This window comes from Haliaeetus leucocephalus, unplaced genomic scaffold (genome assembly GCF_000737465.1).
Source record: "Haliaeetus leucocephalus isolate CR32 unplaced genomic scaffold, Haliaeetus_leucocephalus-4.0 Scaffold195, whole genome shotgun sequence".
In the NCBI taxonomy this organism is placed as follows: domain Eukaryota; kingdom Metazoa; phylum Chordata; class Aves; order Accipitriformes; family Accipitridae; genus Haliaeetus; species Haliaeetus leucocephalus.
The window spans coordinates 9,615,395-9,628,384 of NW_010972631.1; the positions used below are offsets into that span (position 1 = coordinate 9,615,395).

Consider the following 12,990-nt stretch of genomic DNA (forward strand, 5'->3'; position numbering starts at 1 on the left):
AGGAACTGATTTCAGAGGCAATCAAAAATACTGAGATACAATTGGTATTAATAAATCACGAGAGCCTTGTGTTCTTTATTTGTGTCACTATGCAGAATGAGACTAGATTTTCCGCTTCACAAATTTCAGACCTCCTCATTATTAAGAAAATATGGCAGAGGAACCACATAGCCAGAAGAGTTGGCCTGATTGATTATTTGCTTGTGCAAACTGATAAATGGTACATGCATTTTATGACAGGAACTGAAATCTGAAACACAGAACTGCTTAAAACCACACAAAATGTTGTGCTGCAGGATAAAAAAAAAAAAAAAGTCATCACATATGTGAAATCCTGGGCCTGTTTGCACATTGGTAATATAGAATATACGTTCTATAGTGCTTTTAAACACATACTGAAAAGTCTGTTCAATACAACTATGGCATTCACAAAGTTATGCAAGATTGTGGTTTTCAAAATGCCACAAAAGTTAAATATCTGACCATTTTGTATTCTCATTACAGCTGTTGTCATGAGAATGGATTGACCGTGTACCACTTACTACCGTCATTATAATCTCTGCTTGGTAACTGTTACAACACAATGGAAAGCTGATAGTATATTAAGGTCTTTTACTTCATAAAAAAGCTTGTAAAAAGGGCAGAAAATGCCTCAAAAGTGCTTTGGGGAATATAATCAACTTTGTAGGATCACAACTACTCATTTTTTATTATCTTAACCAAGAGTGGAGAAAAGGTAAAACATTATTTTGTTAATCCCTGATTCTCACTACAAACTTTTTTTTAGAAATGAAATATTCCATCTCAGAGCATGTCTTAGTCCCAGTGAGGGCTCATTTCTCATTTTATTGCATCTAAAAATGTCTATCAATTTCATTTTCGATTGCCAATATTAACTTTGTTGAATGTATTGCCTCTCCTCTGACAAGATACTGATACCTTATATATCGCCATCAGAGGATATTATCTCCATAGAGTCACTGGTTGTCACTATGAACTTAACAATGAATTTACAAAGTTGGAAAATGTCTATCTCCAAAAACTACAGACTTTATATCTTAATTTACTTCTGAACTTTATTCTTCTATATCGAGTTCTGTGAGTTCAATGTCAATAGCATATTTTCAATATTTTAAATTATGCTTATTATTTTTACTTTTGCTTGCAAGGAAAGCAGCTCTATGAGACCATTGCTTATAGTCTGATGGGCAGGGCCATCTCCTGGAAAGGAAAAGGTGTGAGTCTGAACCCCTCAGAGTGGAGAGGGCTTAGAAACCCTAGTTCTCCACTTATTTTGTAAAAGGTTGCTCTCATCTGTTTATTAAGTATGTGTTTACCCCAAGGACATAATTTGGCAATCCAAATTCTTTTTCTTAATTTTGCAGTTAATTCTGCTGTTAGCAATTGATTTCATTTCCTACATACGGTACTGCTAGAGATGCCTTATGGTGTCTCTGCCTTCACCTGCTTTGAAGGGCATAGGTTTCTTCTCTCTCCTGTAGATATATCCTGAAATTGTTCTACACGCCTGTATTAAGATACCTAAATTGAGCCTTTAATTTGACCCTTAATTCTAGGGCCTATTCAAACACATTTCCATATCATTTATTTAAAATTTCCTAGCTCTATGCAGATTTCTGGCTCAGTCTGGTTAACAGAAAAAGGTGGGTGTCTTCTTTAGTTGCTGTGAGTCACTTCTTGTAGTTTTTACCTCTCATTTAGCTGTTCAGGACATTTTGACACCAAGTTTAAGGAAAATAAATCATCCTGCTGCATTCAATGGCCTATGTTTTAGACTTTGACACTTAATTTGGACACTTGAAATGCAGTAAATCTGGCAAAAAAAGTGCTTGAATCTTTTCTCATGTTAACAAGATATCATTCTCACATTTGTATCAGATTGCATTTGTAGAATGTCTCCTCTTAAACAAAACTAAACAAAAAACAGGGAAAGTATCAAAACAATGGTTGTAAAGTTGGCTACTGATGATCTATACTTCAAAATCAAATACAAATAATATCAAAAACTCATTCACATCCCCAAAACACTAACCTGGGTGTTGCTTGGATTTTGTGATACATGTTTTTGCAGAAACAATTGCATTAATCAAAGTAAACTGAAAATGTAAAGGTCTAGACAAACCAAAAGGAAAAATAGTTGTATGGGTTATAAAATGACATTTGGGTAACAGTTTGAGCTGGCAGCAGCACAGAGAGGCTGTAAAAGAAGAGTATCTCTAGAATAGCATGCCCAGTATATATAGAAACTCCATACACAGCAGAATGTGTTAGAAAATACCTTCTCACCTCACTCCCAGTCCTCCCTGGTTCTTCTTCACAACTGTCTGAACAAGCAGCTTCTTTGTTCTCCTGAGATTAAGATGCTATTTGTCTGGGATTTCAACTTGTACCATCACTCTTAGATAGTTGTGCACCTACACACTAGTCTTTCGCGGTTCCTTAAAATGACACACAAGAGCTGTTGCTATTTTTGCAGGAAGGTGAGAGTGAAGCCAGGACCACATGGGTTCTTTTGCAAGTGCTAGACATCTTCTAGACTAAAGAAAGATGGGTAATTCTAGTGGCTAGGTCATGGGGTTGTGGACCTAAGAGCAAGTTGTTCTCTAATTTTGGCTGAAACACTGAGTCACTATGATATTTAGACATCTGTACATTTCCTTGACTCGGATGAAAATTTTTCTGTTTACTGGAAAAACCTCAGAGGAAAAGAAGGTTGTGCCTGATCAGAGCTTTCCTGTGTAAATCTATTACAAAAATACGAGAACAAAATGGTCTGGTTGAGATGAAAAACAAAAATAAAACATATTCCTAGCAGTCAATTGTACAGGGAAAGTAAGGAGAGAGAGAGAGAGAGAGAAAACGTGTGTGTTTGTTAAATTTAGCATAGTTTTTCTCCTGCATTTACAATGAAGGTGCAATGTAATTCACATTAAGGTGTACGTTATCTAATTTAAGATCAGTATATGTTATCTAATATAACCAACATTAAGAGCATGTAGAATCTGACATCAGATAAATATATTCTGCACTACGAAAAGCATGCCTTGCTGTGTAGTACAATAAGGAAAATGATGTTTCATATTTTCAATTGTACTTCTCAGCGAGGGGGTGGTAAATATGTTTTACATGCTTTATTCCTCAAAGATTTTAATCTGTGTGTGTACATGAAATGATGAAGTACGTGTGTAAGTACACACACCATTTGTGTACCTAAACCATCAGATGTTTGACTGTCCACTTCCAAGACAAAGGAGAAGAGAGGGGAAGAATGAGCTGAAGATGAGTGATGTGGATAGAAAAAGATACTATTGACTTTTTCCTGTACGTGCTACAAATTTTAAAGTATTATCTGCTTAAAGAGAGATTAGACTATCTCCTGAATCCTGCTGACTTTCTCCCACATTTTAGAATTCCTGTACGAGCTGCACGGCACCATGTTGGTTAAATGCGATCAGAAGTTGTTCAATTGAAATAATTCTTTTTTTTGTTTTAAATAAATCTCTTTGTTTTGTGTTATTATCTGATATTTGACATAGTTACATTTTAAGCTATTTTGGTATGATATTAAAAACATAGCTTCTCTTTGTGAATAACCATTTAAAACTGAGCCGATACCAAAGAAAGTACTCGCTGACATTTTAAAAAGACATCAAACAGATCTATATTGCAGTCAAAATTGCAATCATGACGTAGTATAAACCTAAAGGATTTAGCTTTAAGTCTGGTCAAAATAATGTACTCTTTACAGGCTAAGCACACAAACATATCAAATTCATTATAAGGAGTGATCCTGTTTTTCTGGTTCTGTATTACTCTGTGTCAGTACATGCAGTCCTCTAATTATTGCCATTCAAGCTGATGGAATAACTCCTGGATTTGTGCCAATACCTGCGGAGCGATTCTGGTTCTACGGTCTCAATGCAGCATGCTGTTTAAGGCTGAGCCTTCAATGGATCTATTGGTAAACTCGACATCAGAAACATATTTATGTTAAGTGATGAACCGATAGTAACATGATGGCATTTTAATTCATGCTTTTGATATATGCAAAGATATTTCTGTAATTTAAAAGGCAAACATTTTGCTCTGTTTCCATAGAGTTATGGGGAGATGGGAACAGAGAAGACAACCACTAGAAATTGCATCATTAGGATAACATGTAGCATTGGGAATCATAACCATAGCCTGTGAAATTTAGAATTATATTACATTCTCCATTGCTTAGAATAATAGCATGGGTTGCAGGATGTTATCCCCAGCACATGCACTTGAATGCATATGTATATTACATTTAGTTAACTAGCTATGCAAGAAATCTCTCTTACTCAACATTATCAGAGAAGATGATGATAACATTAAAAAATCATCACAAATACACCATGCTTTCAGCTAAAAATCTATTCAGCCATAATCTAGCAGCTATTCAATACAAAAGCTTTTTTTTCCTGAAATTGCTTTGCTTGGAGCTGTTCATCTAGCATATTACCTTCCATTTAAACTTGTTTAAATCCTGATATACATTTGTATTATTCTCATTAAGGTCTGACCAAGCTTAAGCTTAACAAAAGATCTTCTATTCAAATTAAGTGGTAAGTAGTATAAATATTGTCCTTACGATCTTTAAAACATTTATAATTTAAAAAAACCCAAACCATTATTTTTAATATTTTATCCTTGGGTTTGGGCATTTCAATTTTATGGCAAATTCAATTCATACCAGGTATATTCCTTTAGTCAAATGTCAGAAAATATAATGTTGGTCTCTACTGTTTCTGTTTTAAAGGAATTCAACCAGCCTAGCTCATAGGAGAGAATGGTGAGTTGTACTCTCAGTAAGCGGAACAGGGCTGAATTAAATACAGTAAAAACATAGCATAGAGTAAACCTACCTACATATAACCCCTCATAAATTGGAAGATAAATATAAGTTCATATACACTTTATGCTTTCTCTGTGCTGAAATGGAGTGCACGATGAACTAGTCCACATTTAATGACTTGATGTTTTCTTGATCTGTTTGCCTGGTATACACCAAAGAACTGTTTATGCAGGTTAAGATTCTGAGTACCACAGACAAAAGTGGAAAAAAAATGGAAGCATGGATAACTAAGGGAGGGTCAACAAAAAGATATCAAGAAACTGGTATATTTTACCTTAGGTTTTGCCATACATAAATGATGCAAGTGCATAGCTACTATGCTATCAACATCTCAATGCATTTTTCTGAATATTGGGATGCTTCAAAGAATGAAAGTCTTAACCCCGTCTTCTTTATCCACTCTGCACTGAGCTTCTTGTCTAGATTCAAATTCTCAAAACATTATTCATGAAAATAACTCTATTTTTTAATGACAATGGCCTCTGGAAGCCAACCATACAGAAATATATTTTTGTCTTTTTTTTTTTTTTCCGAAGGGGGGCTTTCTACCAAATAGGCCTTTTTCAAAATTTTAGATTGAATACTGACCAGATTTTGTCCGTGAGGACATAAAGACATTGATTGACGTCATGGATAGACACGTGAAGGTCTTTGCTTCCCTCTAGTGACTGGTCCAGGAAGAGATTTAACTGAATCTGCTCATGTTGCTCAAATATGGCATAGAAATTCAGCAAAAGATTAATTACATGTAAAGATACCTGTGAGGTCAGTGAGATGCTGATACAGCATTAAAGGTGTATACTTATGGCAGCACTTGAGCAAATACGGCAGATTTAAACTGGACATGTGTTTGTTTTTGATGGAGCTTTACAGTTTTATCAGGCAGAGGTACAATTTCAGTGTTGACAATTCAAGAACAACTGGGGGACAACCTCTAAGATGCATTTCAAAACATTATTCCAAACATTTCTTTTAAGGTCATTTTGTCATACAAACACTGTTCTTGTAGAAAGACAGACTAGACTTTGATGAATTACATGATGTTTGATTTATCAGAAAGAATAATTAATTCAGGATACTTCAATCAGATTTAGATCCATGCATTTGGAAGTAAAGAAAAGCAATTCTATACTCTGCAAACGCTAAAAAATGCCTTGTATTATATTCTCCTCATATTACTAAAAGTAGGTGTATTTATACCAGTTATAGTTCTATATTTTTTGTACTGACTGCAAATAAGTTTAGAAGTAACAAATACACGTCTGCGTAAAACTACACAACATGATTTACTTATAAGCAATTTATGCACATGATCTGTGCCCCTGTTGTCAAAGGAATAGGAGAGAATGGCAGAAGGGTGCTTCCCACAGCTCCTTCTTACATGGGTAAGCAATATTCCCCAGATTTTTTCATCTTCTTGGGTGACACAAGTAGATTTTGGTTTTGTTTAAGGATGGCATAATACAAGGACCTTTAGTGCTGCTGTACTACTTCTGTTGGATAAACAGAGCTAAATTCTCCAGGATGGGCAACAGTCATGAGCTCATCAGAATGAATGAGAAAAAAACAGAAATATCATTATAAAACTATTTAAACTTTAGAGATCCGCATCATGGCAGGGAAATGAATGGCTTTGAGAACAGCTAGATAGTGTTCTCAGTTAGAACTCAGGAATTTGGAACTCTAACTCTACTGGGGTTTGGTGAGTGACCTTGGACAAACAGCTTTGCTTTCTTTATGCCCTAGTTTCCCCTATCTGTAAGCCAGGAAGAACAATACCAACCTCCGTGTTACATTGCTTCTAAATCTACAGGTGTAACATACTTTAAGAGTTACATGATATAAATGAGAAAGGTTGATAAACGTTCACAGCTGTAATTGTGCTATTTTGTACTTTTGGAAGTGGTATTGGATTTGGTGAACCTTGTTTTCCCCTACAAGAGTCAGTCCAAGCCCAGCACCGTGCTGGACTCACAGATCCCATCTGCTGCATTTCTTGGTGAGGTATTACTAAGGAAAACAATGATCACATTTTATTTGACTTAGTAACATCCATGAATTTTTCTGGAAACATAAATACAAAACCGCATTATGACCAATTTGTTTTCTGTTCTAAAGTTTATTCAAACTGCTTAATTATCTTCTGCCTTCACTATACACTAAAATATCTGTCAAAAGTCCAATTCAAATCTTTAAATTTGATTATGAAGACACAACCACTAGTTCTTTTTATTCACATTTCAGAATTATAATTGCCTGATATTACAAGAAACCACTATTTTTAGTTTCTGAAAATCTACATTTACATAAAGGCAATAAATAGCAATTGAGTTTTCAACAAATGGAGTTGATTAATCACCCAGTAAAAATTAAAAAGAAAGCGAACTTATTAGCAAGAATTAATTTGATTTCCTTTTTTTGCTATAAATATCAGCAGGCCATGTAAGCTCTGTTCATGGCCGTGTAGGTGTTAGTGAAGAGCCGTGTTACAAAAAAGAACTAAATTATAAATTCCTCCCATATATACTGATTCATTTTGTGTATGACTTAAAGAAAATTTTGGTCTGACTCCTTTTCAACATAAAGACACTCCATTTTATGTTGTACAATACCTACTTATTTCAGAACTAAGTACTCCTGCATTACAGTATAATCTTAGCAGTTTGTAATTTAAAAATTTTTAAATTTAGGTCTTGCATGGCTTGAGCAGTGGTTTGCCACTTGATCTAATCTGATTCAAATCAGTCAAAGCCTTTTGGTTGTCTGCAAGGGAGTTTGGATCAGGTTTTTCATTCCATACTCTTTTAATGAAAAAGAATGTGATTCTGTAGAGTCTTTCAATTCTTTATGCAAAACTACTAGGAAGAGAAGATTATGTAGTGTGCTATTACACGGGTTCCATTACAGACAGTTCTTCTTAAAAGTAGGTACTCCAGGAGGCATTTATCTTTTGAATAAGTTATTAATGTTAACTCTTCCATTACATTCACAAACATATGCATAGAAACTAACATGGAAAGAAAATTTTCTGCCTTGAAAAATATGAAAGAAGCAAAGTCTGACTGAAAAGCTGGACCAGCAAGTCTGACTGAAGTCAGTAGAAGAAGCAAAGCTTCAGCTGGCATATATTGCCAAACTATACTTAGATGAATTACTCTCATCTGATTTTTATTCTACTCATAGAAAAATCTATTTTCTCCATATCTTCCTGGTGACAAAAATAATATGGCTGTAAAGTAATATAAAGTGAGGAGAGGGTGCTATTCGTATTTCCAGAAGCAAATTCTGGTTTAGGATATTCTAATTATTTGATGATCAGCTTGAGACATTTTGACTTGAGTTATAAAGAGTCTTCTTGAACATATTTTTAAAGGCTTGCAAGGCTAGGCCAAACAAAGAATAACTGTAATGGTCCATCATGGTACTTTTAAAAAAAGGAGAGGAGACAGACAAAGCAGATCAGGTTTCCCTGTCAATTTTATCACAAGGCAACAAAATGCAAAAGTTGTTTTGCTGGTATGCATGCAAGTTTATATCCTAAAGCTGAGACACATTCTGCCCTACAGGCAAATCTGTGAGAAAATCACAATTAACTGGTAGACTCTTCTTTATTTGCATTGAACAAATTTCTTTATGGACTACTTCTCTACAGTTGTATCCAGGGACAATGGGAGAAAAAATAATTAAAAGCTCTAGAGGATAATTTTAAAAAAAGTAATTGTAAACTTTTTTTAACCCTCTTTTTAAGGGAGGATGTTATAATATGTCTGGAGTGAAATACCGAAATTATATAAATGTATACAATTTTTCATTTCTCATATATAGGTATTCATAGTTTCACACAACTTCAGGGTGGAAAATCTAAGCCGCTATCAATGTAAATTTGTATGGCAATGGAAAAAAAAAATAGAGCAGACCTACAGCTTGCCCTAAACTAAAACTGACCCAGGTCAAAATCCTTGCAATATTAAAAATTTCAGCTAATTTCACTGTACTTCTGCCAACTGTATATTCAGCAGGCACAAACTGCTACGAGCACACATATGGATGAATAAAACGCTGTCATACTGTTATAACATCCTTCTGCAGCAAATGGCAGAAAAGAGCCCCAGAATACTGAAGCCCTTTCCCTACCCAGTGCTGCAAGATGTCACGTTGCACCGTGTACAGCTGCGGAGCACACCAGCAACAGCTGACACTGTCCCGCGGAGAACACACGTGCCCAACACAGTTCTAAAAGAACGAACGCCAGCTGCACTGTTTTGCTAACCCGTCGGTGCCTACTGCAACGCCCATGTGAGATGTCACCTCCTCCCAGGGACCCACCGTGTCCACCCCACCTTCCCTGCCCTCCCCGTGATGGTGTTAGCCGAGGGTTGCCCGTGAGGATGGCCCTCGCGATGCTCGGTACTGCGGCACCTCGCTTCCAGCCTCTTACTGCGTTTGGAATTCTGCGCCCTGGTCCCAGGGTCCAGGGGCTGGGTCCGTTAAGACAAGCGACTGCCTTTTGTGGATCACAGAGCTCCATCCAGGCTGTCTGTTAGGGCACCTATCACAGATGTAAGCATCACAGAAGGCAACAAAGTTCAAGAGAACTGTTCAGACAGCCTACAAAACTGCCACAGTAAATGGCATTTTTAAAATGGAAATGTATGCATGCATATATGGATTCCTTGATCCCCCGGGCTTCGAGAGCTTTGCCCAGACTTACATAAAGCAAAACGGCGCTAGGAAAAAACCACTGACAGTGATATGGCTAAGATTTATGTGTGGCATGGTGACAAACATATGGAAAGAGTGGTAAAATTAAATATAGAGGTGCTGGGAATCAGCTCCCCAGCCCAGGAATATTTTCCTAAATAATATGGCAGAGTTCAGCAGGACACGTTGTGAGTAACACTCCAGAGGAGCCAACAGGTCAGCGGGTATGGGCTGCTCCTGTGAGGCTGAAAAGTGTGTTTCAAACTCCTCGAGTAACTTCTGCAAAGAAAAAATCGAAGGGCCAGTCCCTGAGGTCCCCAAGTAAACGCTCTAACCATTGGATTAGTTGCTGGTTGAGATTGTCTCTGCTGTCTCCCTCTCCCTTCTTCTTTCCCCGTCCAGAAAGAGAGGAGGGAAAGGAGAAAAACTTTCAGAAGTTTCGTTTCATCTTAAAATCTTTAAAATCACTTCTGTGGGGTGGGAAACTCAGCCCTAGTACCTGACTAACTTCTTTTCTTTCTCTTTGTGGACTAAGACACTGGAATTAATGTATCACAAACAGTTCCTGACAGCAGGGACAGTTTGTTTGTGCCAGACAATGCAAAGTAGAAAAGATACAACTCTTTCTTGAGTTTTTGGTTGGTTGGTTTAAGGAACGAAATTGTTTCTCCTCAGAACATCACTTACAAATATTCCACACATTTTCCCATGCACTGAAAGGAGAAGCATTCCTAAGACTTTACTGAAGGCAACATTTAGAATACATTTTCTGAAATGAATGGACGAAGATATCGCTCAGATTTCTGAGGGGGGAAAAATCATCACCACTTACATACCATTGATGCTACCAGGTTCATGTAGGGAAGCTGGAAATATCAAAGGAAACACCAGAACTCATAAACAGCCTGGTTTCAATCAACACAGACAGATATGCTCTATATTTGGGAGAATCAGCTGATAAAAAATGCTGAACTATTGGATTTGAGTTTGCCCTTTGTAATACATGACATAATATTTTATTCTTTAGTTGCACTGTCTCAATATTGTACACACATTTGGCTAGCTGCCTATGGAGAGGGCACAAGCCTGCCAGCTCGATAAATGGAAAACCTTACAAAATATCATCACAGGGGAGAATCACCAAATCTCATAGAAAGAATGGGTTAAAGATGCCTTTGCCAAAGTTCGGATGACCAAATTGTCACAGATACCAACGGCAGCAGGATAAGTTTGATGATCTGATGTGATTAAACAGCTCACAGATCCAGAACTTTCTTCAAGGATGGATGACAGGGAATTGTAATCGCTGATCAGTCTCCCGAGAAGCGTGCCCAAACCCCAGGTAGATAAAGCTTCCCCTGCTGCTGGAGAAGTATTAAACTGACAAGATTGGTGGAGGAAGCATCATTCACCAAATGTCAACTTGCAACGCACGCAGACAAAGTGTGGGAGAAGCGGGTAGAAAGGTGGCAAAACCCGTTAGCGGTTACTGCTGGCTGTGTGCCAGCGATAAAAGCAAACACAGTTTCATCTGAAAAGCACTTAATTTAAAACACCCGTCTCAGCATAGACTACTGATTACTTAAGCACCTTCAACTAAAAGCAGACCACTTTTTTTGGGTTTATTCCAAAATGCTTGCCAAATCCTGGTTATGCAAAAATCACCCGGTTTGGAAGGACACGAGTACAGCACAGCTCTGTAGGATTTGCAGTGCGGATGAAGCTATTAATCCATCAAATCCAGCTGCCTGCTGCTGAGAGTGGTTCATTCCTCAGACTTAGAAAAAAGTGGAAAAAATAGAAGAGAAACATGCTACCGAGAACCCAACATCATCATGGGCCCCTAACCAATTGCATAGTCCTCTACATATTTATTTATTAAGATTTATAAATGATCGGAACCAATTCAGCATTATAGAGCTTTCATCATAATTTAAAACTCACGGTGACAGAATACAAATGCTGAAGTATTCCTGAGTAAATACAAATAAAATGCTCCAAAACAAAAAGCAGCATCATTACAAAAATAAAATTATGAATCAACTAATGTTCCCACAGCTAACATTAGGGATCTTTTCCTAAGGGATGGAGGAAAAAAGTAGAATTTTGCTCTTGCTATTACACACTCAGGTAAGTGATAATGTAACATTCTCATAAAATAACACACATACATGTGTAAAACAAATGACAATGGTGTCCATGCAGACCTCACTGATACATCCTATCTTATTGTGAATATTTGATGGCTCATATCACTTTTCAAAACTGATAAATATCCAAGAACACCCCCAATCTTCAAATATTTTAACATCTTCAATAGCTACTATTAAATAATATGACTAGAAAAGATATCCTTCAGAATAAAAAAGTATGTCTTTCTCCCTCAAAACCTCAGACTATTTTATGTAAGCTTTATGTAAGTTTTAGAAGTTTCAAAAGTTCACTTTTCCATCCCGATTCTGAAGCATACTGAAACCAGTACTTATACATAGCACTAAACTTCTCTATACACGATACTAAGAGCAATGCATGCAAAACAAGTGGCAAGCACAAAATACATTTGTTTGCGATTGCTTCACACATTCATCCCAAATACCTGCATGAAATCTTTTAATCATATTGTTAAATCCACAGCATGCCTTTTTTTTTTTTTTTTGGGGGGGGGGGGTAGTCTAATTCCATGCAGATATGCCTTTGATATTCTGGACTGGAGCAGTGAAATCAGAGCATGTGCTCTAAATACACAGTGCTTAAAGTAATGCATGTAAAAAATGGTAAATAAAGCCCTGCACTACTACTGTGTAAGCAACACATTGTGAAGAGGAACAAAGAACATCTTCCAAATGTTTTGCATTCTATGTGCACATAATAATACATAATATCAAGTCTTTCATGTACTTTATTCCGCATGTTTTACAGAAATGGAACATTACGATGTTGCTGGCAAATAATTGATTCTTTTGTAGAGGCACAGACTATGGTATTACTTGTATTTGGAATGATTTCTAGTATCATGTCCAATTTTCTCATTTCTATACTGTAATGTTGTTTCTCAGCCATCAGTGTACTGATGTAAACCCAAGCTCAAGGATAAAAGCACTCACAAATTCACAGGTATACACTGTAGATGAGTCTGTAGTATGACATACATAATATACCTGGACAAGAAGTACAACATCATCTTTAAAAAAATTAATATGGCAACCATATAAGGATCCTTCTTGAAACACTTAATCTGTATTTAGGCAAAGTTCACCTTGACTTTAATGGGAGATTTACTGTGAAAGATTAATGCAGCAAATTACAGCTGCATAAACTTGGAATTCTTTTTAAACTACACTGATTTTACTGCTTTACCTCTTTACAGTGACATTTTCTGTTTTGCTACC

The 12,990-nt window shown here is 36.6% G+C and overlaps 1 protein-coding gene across 2 annotated transcripts in view; it reads right to left on the minus strand.

Moving 5' to 3' along the window:
• Window positions 1-12,990, minus strand: part of BAI3 (brain-specific angiogenesis inhibitor 3) — a 459,839-nt gene that overhangs the window by 169,264 nt on the left and 277,585 nt on the right. The window lies entirely within an intron of this gene.